Source organism: Chinchilla lanigera, unplaced genomic scaffold, assembly GCF_000276665.1.
Source record: "Chinchilla lanigera isolate Chin_1 unplaced genomic scaffold, ChiLan1.0 scaffold00031, whole genome shotgun sequence".
Taxonomy (NCBI): Eukaryota; Metazoa; Chordata; class Mammalia; order Rodentia; family Chinchillidae; genus Chinchilla; species Chinchilla lanigera.
In genome coordinates this window covers 14,999,224-15,010,171 of record NW_004955432.1, presented here as the reverse complement: position 1 = coordinate 15,010,171, position 10,948 = coordinate 14,999,224, and the positions used below count along the sequence as shown (strand labels likewise).

The window sequence follows — 10,948 nt, the reverse complement described above, 5'->3', positions numbered from 1 at the left end:
ATCAGCTGAAGAATGGATAAAAAAGATGTGGTCTTTTTGTACAATGGAGCACTACTCAGCTGCAATGAAGGATAAACTGGGGACTTTTATAGGTAAATTAATGCAACTCAAGACCATACTCACAAGTGAAATAAACCAGACACACGTGTAAACATGGTATTGTCTCCCTAGTGTGAGAAGCTGAAAGAGTAAATAAGATCCAAAATGTACAATAAATATTGTAAAATGGCAAGAAACTTCAAAAGAAAGAAAAACTGGGATGGGAAAAAGGAGAAAAGAAGAAAGTGAAAAGCAAAAAAAAAAAATATGATTGTGATACTATTAGTTTCTCTCAGTTCATTGGAAAGAAAGTTTTGTGCTAACATTTTTTGGACAATTAAATGCCGATACCCTGTACTCTGAGTAACTAATTTAAAGATAACAATACTCAATGTATTAACGATTGTTACTCTCCCATTATCTTGTTTTGAAATTTTTTTCTTTAACCTAAAAAAATAGTTAATTTTAAAACGAAACAAAACAACAACAATAAAAACACCCCAAGAGAATTCAAGGTAAATTCAAAGGAAAAAGGACAAGCACCTGTGAAGAACTGTCCCACGTGGAGCTAATTTATATCTGACTGCATAGTGTTCTGTGTTTATATTCCCGGTAGCAGATTATTCTTGTGGATAAGTAAATGATGTCTCTTTCTCTTCCCCAGGGGAAATGACATGACTCTAGAGTTGGAAACTGGACAGCATTTACCAACATGAGGCAAAATAGGTAAAAAGAGATGGATTTCCACTCTGGAAGATTTGTCGAAGAACAGGTATCTCAGGCAAATGAAAGAACTCACTTGGACCTGTAAGGCGAAAAGAGGCTTCCAGAGAACTGTGCTTTGTGGTGGATGGACTTTCCCAGGCAAGAAATCTGAATGGTGAGGGGCAAACCAGGTGACCGGCCCAGGGTTCACTTTCTTCATCAGTAAAATCTTAACCTAGTCCAGCAGCAGCTATAATAGGTACAAGTTGAAATGAGCCTGTGTTCGCCAACCTTGATGAATTTTTAAAAACTAAATTATGTGACTAACTGGAAGCCTTAAAATGAAAGGAAAGAACCCAGTCTTGCTTCCTGAGGTCAAAATGTCTGAGAATTCTGTTGTCTCCAAGGACAAACTGCAAGGAGATAAAGACATCTGAGATCACATGGCTGGCACTTCCACTCTGAGACTGCAATGTAAGGTCAGGAAAAAGAATATTCTCTTCAGAAACATGTATGTTAAAATAGAAACATCTTGTCTTCATTTTAGTCCAAAAGTAAATAGATGAATTAAATGTCAAAGATGTCCATTTTAACTTGAACTCCTCTGTACATAATCTAATGTAGTGAGTACTAAAAATCTGCTCAAAGTACATGACTGAATATTCTCTATACAGTGTGTAGGTGTTAAGTAAATGCCATCATGAATTTATTATAAGATACTTTTTCACATCTTAACATCTCTGAGATGTGGATAAAATTTAAAATAAATGGCATGTCATGCTTTAATTAGTAGCATTTTTTTTTCTTAGCACCACTTAAAATAACGGTACAACCCATTATGGTGTCTTAGATTTGATGAAATATTTTGTCAAATGATGACACATAAGCTGAACTATTCAACACAGTTTAAAATCAAAACTCTACAGTCCAGAGCACCTCATAGATGTTTTCATATTTATGAGTTACCTCAAGAGTAATCTGGAAAAACGCTAAACACATCCAAGAAGGTCTAGTCTTGGGAACAAACATAAGAAGGATTGTCAGGAGAAAGTTGGTAGGAAAGACATTAGTGGTGACCTCAGCTAGGTGTCTCCTGCTTTACTGTCTAAACTCCTAATCTGGATCTAGTCAGTTTCAGCTTTTCCCACTGTGATGGTGATCCCTGACTGATACACTACAGCCCGTGGAAAAGATTCATTTGAATAATGTTCAGAACAATAGGTACTTTTTTTTCTAAATATTTATGCAAGGTTTGACGGTGGAAGACCTCTTATACTTTAAAGATGCTCATACAAATTCACTATAGATTTTTTTTAAATGTTTAATTGGAGCATTTCTGTCATCCTATATATATATCACCTTCCATTGGCACTGAAGTACCAGTTCTTCAATAAAGGCTTTGGAGGTCTTAAGAGACCAAAGTAGACAATTAGTCAGTGGTATAGAAGATTAAAATCAACAACATACTGCACTGGTTTAAAAAGATGAATGTATGCATGTGTATAGATGGATAGATAAGGAAGGGTATATCAAAAGTGGTTATTTTTGCATGGAAACCATCAGAGCTGTTCCCATCTGTATTTCTAAACTTTGCCACAATCAACACATATTGAATTTGCAGTAATTAATAAAGCAATACAAGTTCGAGTCTACAATTAAGCAGTGAGTACCTATTATACAGTGCAGCTGCTATTGTTAAGGATGTATCTTTAAGAATGCATTTGCTTACAAATACATGAGAAAATGTTCAACATCATTAGTCATTCAAGAAATGCAAATTCAAACGACATTGAGATTCCACCTTACCCCCGTAAGAATGGCTAGCATTAAGAAATCAACCAATAACAAATGCTGGCAAGGCTATGGAGAAATAGGAACCCTTCTCCACTGCTGGTGGGAATGCAGACTGGTGAAACCACTGTGGAAATCAGTTTGGAGATTCCTCCGAAAACTAGGTCTAGAGGTCCCATTCAACCCAGCTATTCCCCTTCTGGGTATTTTCCCAGAAGATCTAAAAACATCATATCAAAGTGATATATGTGCACCTATGTTCATAGCAGCACAATTTGTAATTGCTAAATTGTGGAAGCAACCCAAATGTCCATCCACCAAGGACTGGATAAGAAAATTGTGGTACTTTTATATAATGGAATATTACTCAGCTATAAAGAAAGATAAACTTGAGGCCTTTAGAGGGAAATGGTCACAACTAGAGACCATACTCCTAAGTGAAACAAATCAGACCTGCATGTGCAAGCACCACATCGTCTCACTAGTGTAAAACCTGAAAGAGTTAATTTAAACTAGGAGGTATGATAGACATTGTGAAGTGATAGGAAAACACTCAAGGTTAAAGGGCAACTGGGATATGGGAAAAGAGAAGGGAAAGAAGGAGAAATTTTGTATGTATGTATATACAGGATAGTTAACATAGTTGTTCTATTTCTTTGTTGAAAGAAACTGTCAATGAGTCCTTGACTGATCAATATTGCATGTCTCTATCTGTTTTCATGAGAAACCACTTTGAAGATATCAATATGTAATACAACAAGCATTTTTAATTTCCTACCACTTTGTCTGTAACTCTGTATTGTCTGTACTGTTCTTTTGCTATTTTGTAAAAGGTTGTCTGTCTGTTAATGTTTTCCTCCTTTTATTTTTAAAATAAAAAAGAATGCATTTGCTTAATAATTTCTTCCTTCAAAGTTGGAGGCACTGTCCAATACAGCCACAAAGACCAATTTAGAATTAGCCGTACATGAGGCAGCGGCGGCCCCTAAGCTGATGTAGAATGAGTCATTCTGCCCCCTGTGTTCGTAGGGATGGAGGCTTTGCACGTTTCTGTGCTGCCAGTGTGTGCACACACATGTAATCTGCCTTCCAGCCAGGCCACACAAGGGAACAATTCAGTGAAAAGCATAATTTTCTTGATCAGGATTTCGTTCAAAATGCTGGAGCTGAAAAGTCTTTTATCTGATGTTACTTCAACCCTTTAAAGCATAAAAACCCCTTCAGTACAATACAGGCCTCTTACTGCAACACATTTGTGCCAAATTAAAAATACTGGTAAGTGCTTTGTGAAAATAAATGGTAAACAAAATAGCCTCCTTTGCTTAACTGTTAGCACAGTTTTCAGATGCTGTGTCTCCCTTACCACATATTGAGTAGAAAATTATATTTCTGCTTTTGTACATTATTCATACATGAAAGTATATTTTTCAGGTTCCTTGTGTTCTTGAATCATGTTATTAGCATTTATTGAAATATTCATCTTTCTTTTTTATCTTAGGTGTGTATAATCTCATCAAGTTTGCAGGAAAAACAGATACCCTTATGGTCTGAACTGGTGTTTGAAGAGATAAACTCATCATTAATCCGTACCTAATAATATTACATTATTGTTTAGAAAGAAATAGAAGGCTGAGTCTTCTAAATTTTAATATCTCTGTCATTGAATAACAACTAAATTATCCTATTGACAAACAGTAGGGTTCATATCAAACTTAAGACGGTATCTACTTTGTCTATTTTTGCCAACTAGGAACACAGGAAAACACCACGGCCGGCATTTCACTGGCTTTAGGAGCCTGTATGCAACAATCTCCTCCTCACACGCTGCTCAGAAAGCATTTCTTCCCAGCAATTTCACAAGGAGAACAAAAGGGACTCAGATGGAGAATTTGTGAGCTTGGACAACAGGACCTCTCTAAGCCTGCCAGGTAAGCAAGGATAACTTCCTCCTTGCAGGGTGGTTTTAACTGTACAATAGGCTGATGTAGTTAGGTGAAAAGTTTATAATGGCCACATAGGGGTTAGCATTACTGAACCTATATTAACATGGGGCACACTAGCTCAGACCTCATTAAAGCCAGTGTTTCAGAGCTTTAGTGGTGGGGTAGCCATCACTGGGAGAAGAGTATTCAGGGAACAAGTTGAACATTGTTGGCCCTGGCATTCGAAAACAACTGTCAGAGCTTTCTGGGTTGCAGTGCCCACCTCATTCATTCAAGATAAGAGGAATGTTCTGTCTCCCAGCAAAGGACTCCCCTTGGAACCAAGGTGTCTGCCGCTGCTCATGTCATCAGTTCTGGTACCAGCAAATGTGGGAGTTTTCACAGAAAGCAAAAGGCTAGCATTCTGTTAAGGGAGCCCAGGGAAGCTCTCTCAACTGGGGCTTGAGATGAGTAGTGGGCTGTGATGTAAATAAGAGGAGCTAACAAAATAATACCACACCGAAGCTGGCCGGGTGAATCCCAGATAGACTATTTCTGACTCCTGTTATCACAGCAGTCTGTGCCCGGGGAAGACAGTCCATGCAGATGGGTACCTCTGTGGTCCTGGGGTAGGAAGATGCTTGGTGTCTGAAGACCTCTGCTCTACTTTCTGCTAGCAGAGATTCTGCTGCCACTCTCTTCTTTTGTGGCAACAGAGACAAAAAAAGGGAATTTTCCTGAGCAGTGTGAGTGACAAAGAAATGAGGCAAATTATGGAGAAACCGATGGGCATTCACTGAAGAGCAACGCATATGATTTTTAAGTCTGAAGGGACCACCTTCAGAGAGAAGATAAAAGACGAGTCTCCCGGCATGAGCGCCCAGCCCTAATGCATGGGACTGGCTCGTTGGCCGCAAGTACTTGAAGGGTGGAAAGAGCAGGAGTGGAGAGATAGTATTTTGCGCTGTCCAAGGGGATGGCAGGAGGAGTGATGGGAAAGAAAGACAAAATAAAGATGATTTAGGCGGCTGAGGGGGTCGCATGTCCTAATGTAGAGATCGGTGACAGACTGTGCAGCGCTGTCCCCCAGGAAGGCTGGAAGCCCTTCACTTCTGCCATTTGCAATTGGAAAACACTAAAAAGGAGCTGGACATATCAGAGAGGGAAAACCGCTACGTGTCCTGCGAGAACCAGTGGGGTGACTTAATCGGTCCTTTCTGTCTCAAATGACTGCGACGTGGCTTGTGTGCATGGGGACCTGAGCTGCTAGAATCACTTTTCCATCATTCAGGCTTTTTCACTGTTACCATGAGCACAGCGCAGAAGGGATAATAGGTCATGCAAAGCAGCGTCTGCGCTGTAAACAGAAGCCTTCAGTGTACTGATGCTTTAGTGCAAAGGCAGAAGTGACCAGGATAAGTTTCCCATTGTGATGTCAGTGTAAATAAACACGCATCCTGACAGAAACCCCAAACAACGTACTCACATCGACGGGGACTCGAGACCAAGGGAAGGAGCTTGGTGGCATTCCATCGGTGGCTGATGTCTAAGCAAAAAGTCAAGTAGTTCTCTAATGTACAAAAATAGACACCCAAACACTTAAGTTCTATCTTTAAAAAAAAAAAAAAAGAAAAAACTATTTGGCCTTTAAAAACTATCAAGAAACAACTGCTGCGTAGAAACTTTAGGACCCGTATATTGAATGTGTTTCTGCTGTAATTCTACCCGCAGCTTCGGTGGTGATTCATAGCTGACACATTCTGAAACCCAAGGTGGTCCAGAAGGGCACATGTAGGCATGAAGCTGTGCCAGCCGGAGGTCACAACTGTAGCTAACAGGAAAGGGCACAGGTTGGTCAGATGGAAACTGGGTCAGGCAGAGGGGCTAGTGTTACTGCGATTGCTAGAAGCAGCACAGCTGTGACCATCACACCCTCTCTCAGCCAGAAGATGACACAGATGCGGGGAACAAAATGTTAAGAGGGTGCTGGGGAAGGGAGGGGGCGGGGAGAGGCGGTGAGAAGTAAAGCAAAGGCATCTAGAGTGGGGAAACCCACAGATGCAAGCTTGCAGGTGGAGGATATCTCGGTTCCTAATATAAATACTGTATGTGGTGGGCAGTAAGTTAAACTTGGTGTTCTGGAAGACTGACGTTTGCTACAAACACATTCAGGGGTTGACCTACGCCAGACAGATATAGGTCAACCCTCATCCTGCTGCTCTCAGCAGCTGTGACCAATGGGAAACAGAGCTGCCCAGCACGCTGGTTTAAGCTGCTGCTAATGGAAATCAACCTAACCCCATTTCCTGCCCTCTCCGGTCCTCGCTTGTCTGCTCAAGACCATTTAGGCGCAGGCTGAGCCGCCAGCTTGCTGTAACTGCTGGAAGACTGATGAATAGACTCTGTTGGTGGCATGTATATTCCCATCTCTTTTAGGTGAAAGATGTGTTTCTCAGCCTTTAAAAGGAGGCTTAAAATACAATACTCCTTCACTAACCTAAGTGTCATCCTAAATTCGTACAGCCAGAGAGACTTGACCTGTTCTTGCCACCTCAGCAAAAATGGTAGAGATGCTTAGAAAGAAGGGGAATCCCGGCAGAGGCCTGCGTTCAGAAAGGACACAACAGAGGTTAAGGGACTGATCCGCGGTTACTCAGAGAGGAGATGTTAAGGCCGAGAATTAAGGGAGTGGTCTGAGAACCAATAGGGGAAATTGTGAAATTAAACCTGAAGAAAGAACATCACCACTGAATCATACTGATTAATTACCCACTGGAAATTTATTAATTTACCCACGTATCTTTACTCTAGGTGTTCAGACTAGTCTGAAGGGTTCTGGTATTTTCCTGTGCTCATTTTTTTTTTTTTTTTTAAATGCCCAGCCCCTTCTCCTCAATAAATAAGACAGTAAGCCTGGGTAAATGTGGTCATGTGACCTTGGTTCCTTACTCAGTAGAACAGTAGGCCAGGGTCTATTCAGTTGACTTAAACAGACAAGCAATAAAATGCTAAGTGTTCTGTTATACCTACATGCTTGCTGTGGGATTTTATGCTTTTTTCCTGAATTCTAGACCAGTCAGGCTAAGTTTGAACCCCAGAAGCATAGAATATTTGATTCAGATATTTTCTTTTCATTAACTTAAGAGGACAAAGGAATCCCCAGTTAACTTTTGTAAAACTCAAGCTTCAGGAGGACATTCTGGACTGGAAGTTACACATGTTTTGAAATAAAAAAGGTTACTTCATGTTCTTTGTGTTTAAATAAATGTAATTACACTTGTTACAGAAAATTTGGAAAACACTGAAAAAATCACCTATAAACATAACTCCTGATGATAACCACATGAACATTTTTGTGTTTCCTTCTAATTTCTACACACACACGCGCGCGCGCACACACACACACACACGTTTTCCAAGATTTGCTATAAATGTTTTGAAGATTTTTCATGCATTGCCAAATTGCCCTCCAGGAAGGCTAGACCAACTTACAACCCATTTTCAGTGCATAGTATAATTTTTTGAGGGCAAACTTTAAATTTGAGCATTGAAAATGCCTCAGTGCTCTTTATTTTTTGTATCTTCTTCCCTCTTGAAGTTCCCCATTTCTCCCTTATGATTTTGGACAGTTATAGTGAGCACTAAATTTAACCCTTCATTGACAATGTGGTGTCTAGAATTGACCCCAGCTCTAAGGAAGGGTCCTGATTGGCATAGAATGTTAGTCTGATCATAGAATGGATCCTGATTACCAAGAATGGTAATCCAATCTCTCGAGCTAGTGAAGGGTTCAAAACCAGAACATAGCATTCCTCTGACAGGAGATTTGATCCAGATTGGCCCTAAATTGAGTTGAAAGCCTGATAATTACTTGCATTCATTTCTAGGAAAGCGACGCTCCTTCGATGAATGCAAACACAGTTCCTATCCTATTGTATTAGAGTGGTCAATGGATATTGCTTTATCATACATTTTCATACCTATTAGAGCAAATCTGATCTCTAATTAGCAATTTTCAGAATTCTATTATCAATAACCTCATGTATTCTTCCAAATGAACTTCAGACCCATTTTGTTAATTTTAAAGAATCCATTGGGATTTTATTTGGGATTGTTTTAATCTCATAGATACAATATGGAAGAATTTAACTTTATTATGTTTAGTCGTTTTAGCCAGAAACTCATTACACACACACACACACACACATACACTCTCTCTCTCATATACACACACACTCTCTCATACACACACTCTCTCTCTCATACACACACACACTCTCTCTCTCTCATACACACATACACACACAAACACACACACACACAGGGTCTCTGTCTTCATTAGTTTATATCCTAGTACAGAACTTAGGTCAGATACTAACTGAAAAGCCAAACAATGTGAGCTGCTAGGGTATAGATTGTATAAGGGGATGGTACATGATATCTGAGAGCTTTAATAGGATACTTAGATTTAATTAGGAAAGTCAGGGGAAGCTTCCTTGAGTAGGTAGTAATGGAACTGTGAATGATAAGAAGGAGTTAAGTAAGTGGCCAAGAGCAACATAAGCAATGGAAACCACAGGTACAAAGGGGCTGCCCAGATATAAGCACAGAAAATATGAAGGACTGAAAAAATGTAAATATATCCCAGATCCTGAGAGAAGCTTGATTTAATAAGAGGGAACTAGAAAGCTTGGGAGACGAGGGGATGGAGCTGAGGGATGCTGACCTTGCTGGACCAACCAATCCAGGATAAAGAGTTGTGTCTCCTTTCTATAATCCATCACAAACCACTAAATGCATCACTTTTGACAACCACATTACCTTTACCCACAATGTCCAATCCAGCACCAAGACCCATGGACTGTTTTCTACACATTTCTTCCATCTATCTGCTTCAGTCCATCCCTTCATCTCTTCATCTTTACCAACACTACTTTAGTTCATTATCACTTCCACCAAGGCAGCATCCTCTATGTACCTACTCCTGCCTCACCCCAGTCTATTCCTACATAATTAGGAGAACGCGGACCTGACATTTGATCCCATGCATAGAAAGAGCCAGTGTACAAATGAGGGTGACAGCAAATAATATTCTAACGTACTTGACATTTTTTTAAAGGGTGGTTTAGTTGTGTCCCCCTGACGACACATGGACATCTGTGAAATGAAGGAAAGGTTAACTTGTGTGACTGTAGTAGCCTTTTCACTCTCTAGATGTACACTGAAAACATCACATTGTAGACCTTAAATAGACACAATACAATTTGCGCTTAAACATAGTTCAAGAGGACGTGTTCATGTTGTTTTGAAAAGAAAGAAAATATTTAAAAAAAAAAGGACCAGTGTAGTTTTTTTGTTTGCTTTTGAGAGGAGAAGGTATAAAGCAGGCAGATCATGAGTTCAGTTTTGAACTGTTTGAAGCATCCTTGGGATGTTCTCGAGAAACACCAAGTGGGGCCGGGGATATAGCTCAGTGGCGCAAGCACCTGCCTGGCAAGTGCAAGGTCCTGGTACCCCCCCAAAAAAAGACAAAGAGAAACACCGAGTGGGAAGTACACGCTAAGTAAATATCTTCCGCTTCCCTGTCTAGAGGACTCTCCACCCTTCTCTCTGTTGCTCTGCCCAGAGACTAACCTATATGAGCTGAATCATAATCGTGTGACAAAGGCTCTTGTGTTCTCTGGTTTTACATTGGGTTCAGCCAATGGGATGGGCAGGCGGAATACTGAAGGAAGAGAGTGAAGGTTGCATACGTATTCTGCATCATCACCATACTGCATCCTCTCTATTCTCTCCAGTTTCTCCAACTCCTCCATTTTCAACCCCCCGTCTTCAAATCTATTCCTTTGCCTTCCTCTTTCCATGCCGCTACTCTAACCTCATCCCCCTCACCCCAGCTCGATCACCTCCTTCCAGTATACATTTCCACCTTCTTGCTCGCTGAGGCCTAAGGCAGTAATTGTTCCCCGCTACTCCATACCATCATCTCTGTTGCAAACCCTTTGCAAATGACCTCTTCACTAAGCTCTGCTTAGATACCTATTTTGAGTGTATCGCCTATTTCCTGCATCTATGCCTGACTAATACTCATAAATTAGAAATGGATGGGGTAGATTTAAATCTGTGAGTCACCACACAGCCGGTAATTGGAGCCACGGGTGAGTGAGAATATCTTGAGGGAGAGTGTAAAGAAGGAGCGAGCCCTGAGGAGCTCAAACGTGTCACACCCTCCAGAAAAGAGTAATCATGCAAAGGCCCCGCATGAGTGAGATGGAAGCGTCAGGGGAAATCAGGGCAGTGTGTTATGAAAGCCAAGGAAGAAAAAGCAAAGGAAGAAAGAGAGGTTCAGTGGGCAAGACGTTGAGTTGGCACCGCAGAGCCATTTGATTTAATGACATCCCATGCTTTCTGTATTCCCTTGTAGTTTATAATGCTTTTCTAATAGTTAATTAACCTTCCTATAATTTGGAATAGAGTTTAAGGTGAAAACA

At 40.5% G+C, this 10,948-nt stretch overlaps 1 long non-coding RNA gene across 1 annotated transcript in view; it reads left to right on the top strand.

The window, feature by feature from the left end:
- Nucleotides 1-1,048: 1,048 nt before the first annotated feature.
- LOC102028120 overlaps nt 1,049-10,948 on the top strand; it is a 28,483-nt gene continuing 18,583 nt past the window's right edge. Inside the window, exons 1-2 of the long non-coding RNA XR_261529.2 lie at nt 1,049-1,223; nt 4,286-4,463. This is a non-coding gene — a long non-coding RNA (uncharacterized LOC102028120). The remainder of the gene's footprint in view (nt 1,224-4,285; nt 4,464-10,948) is intronic.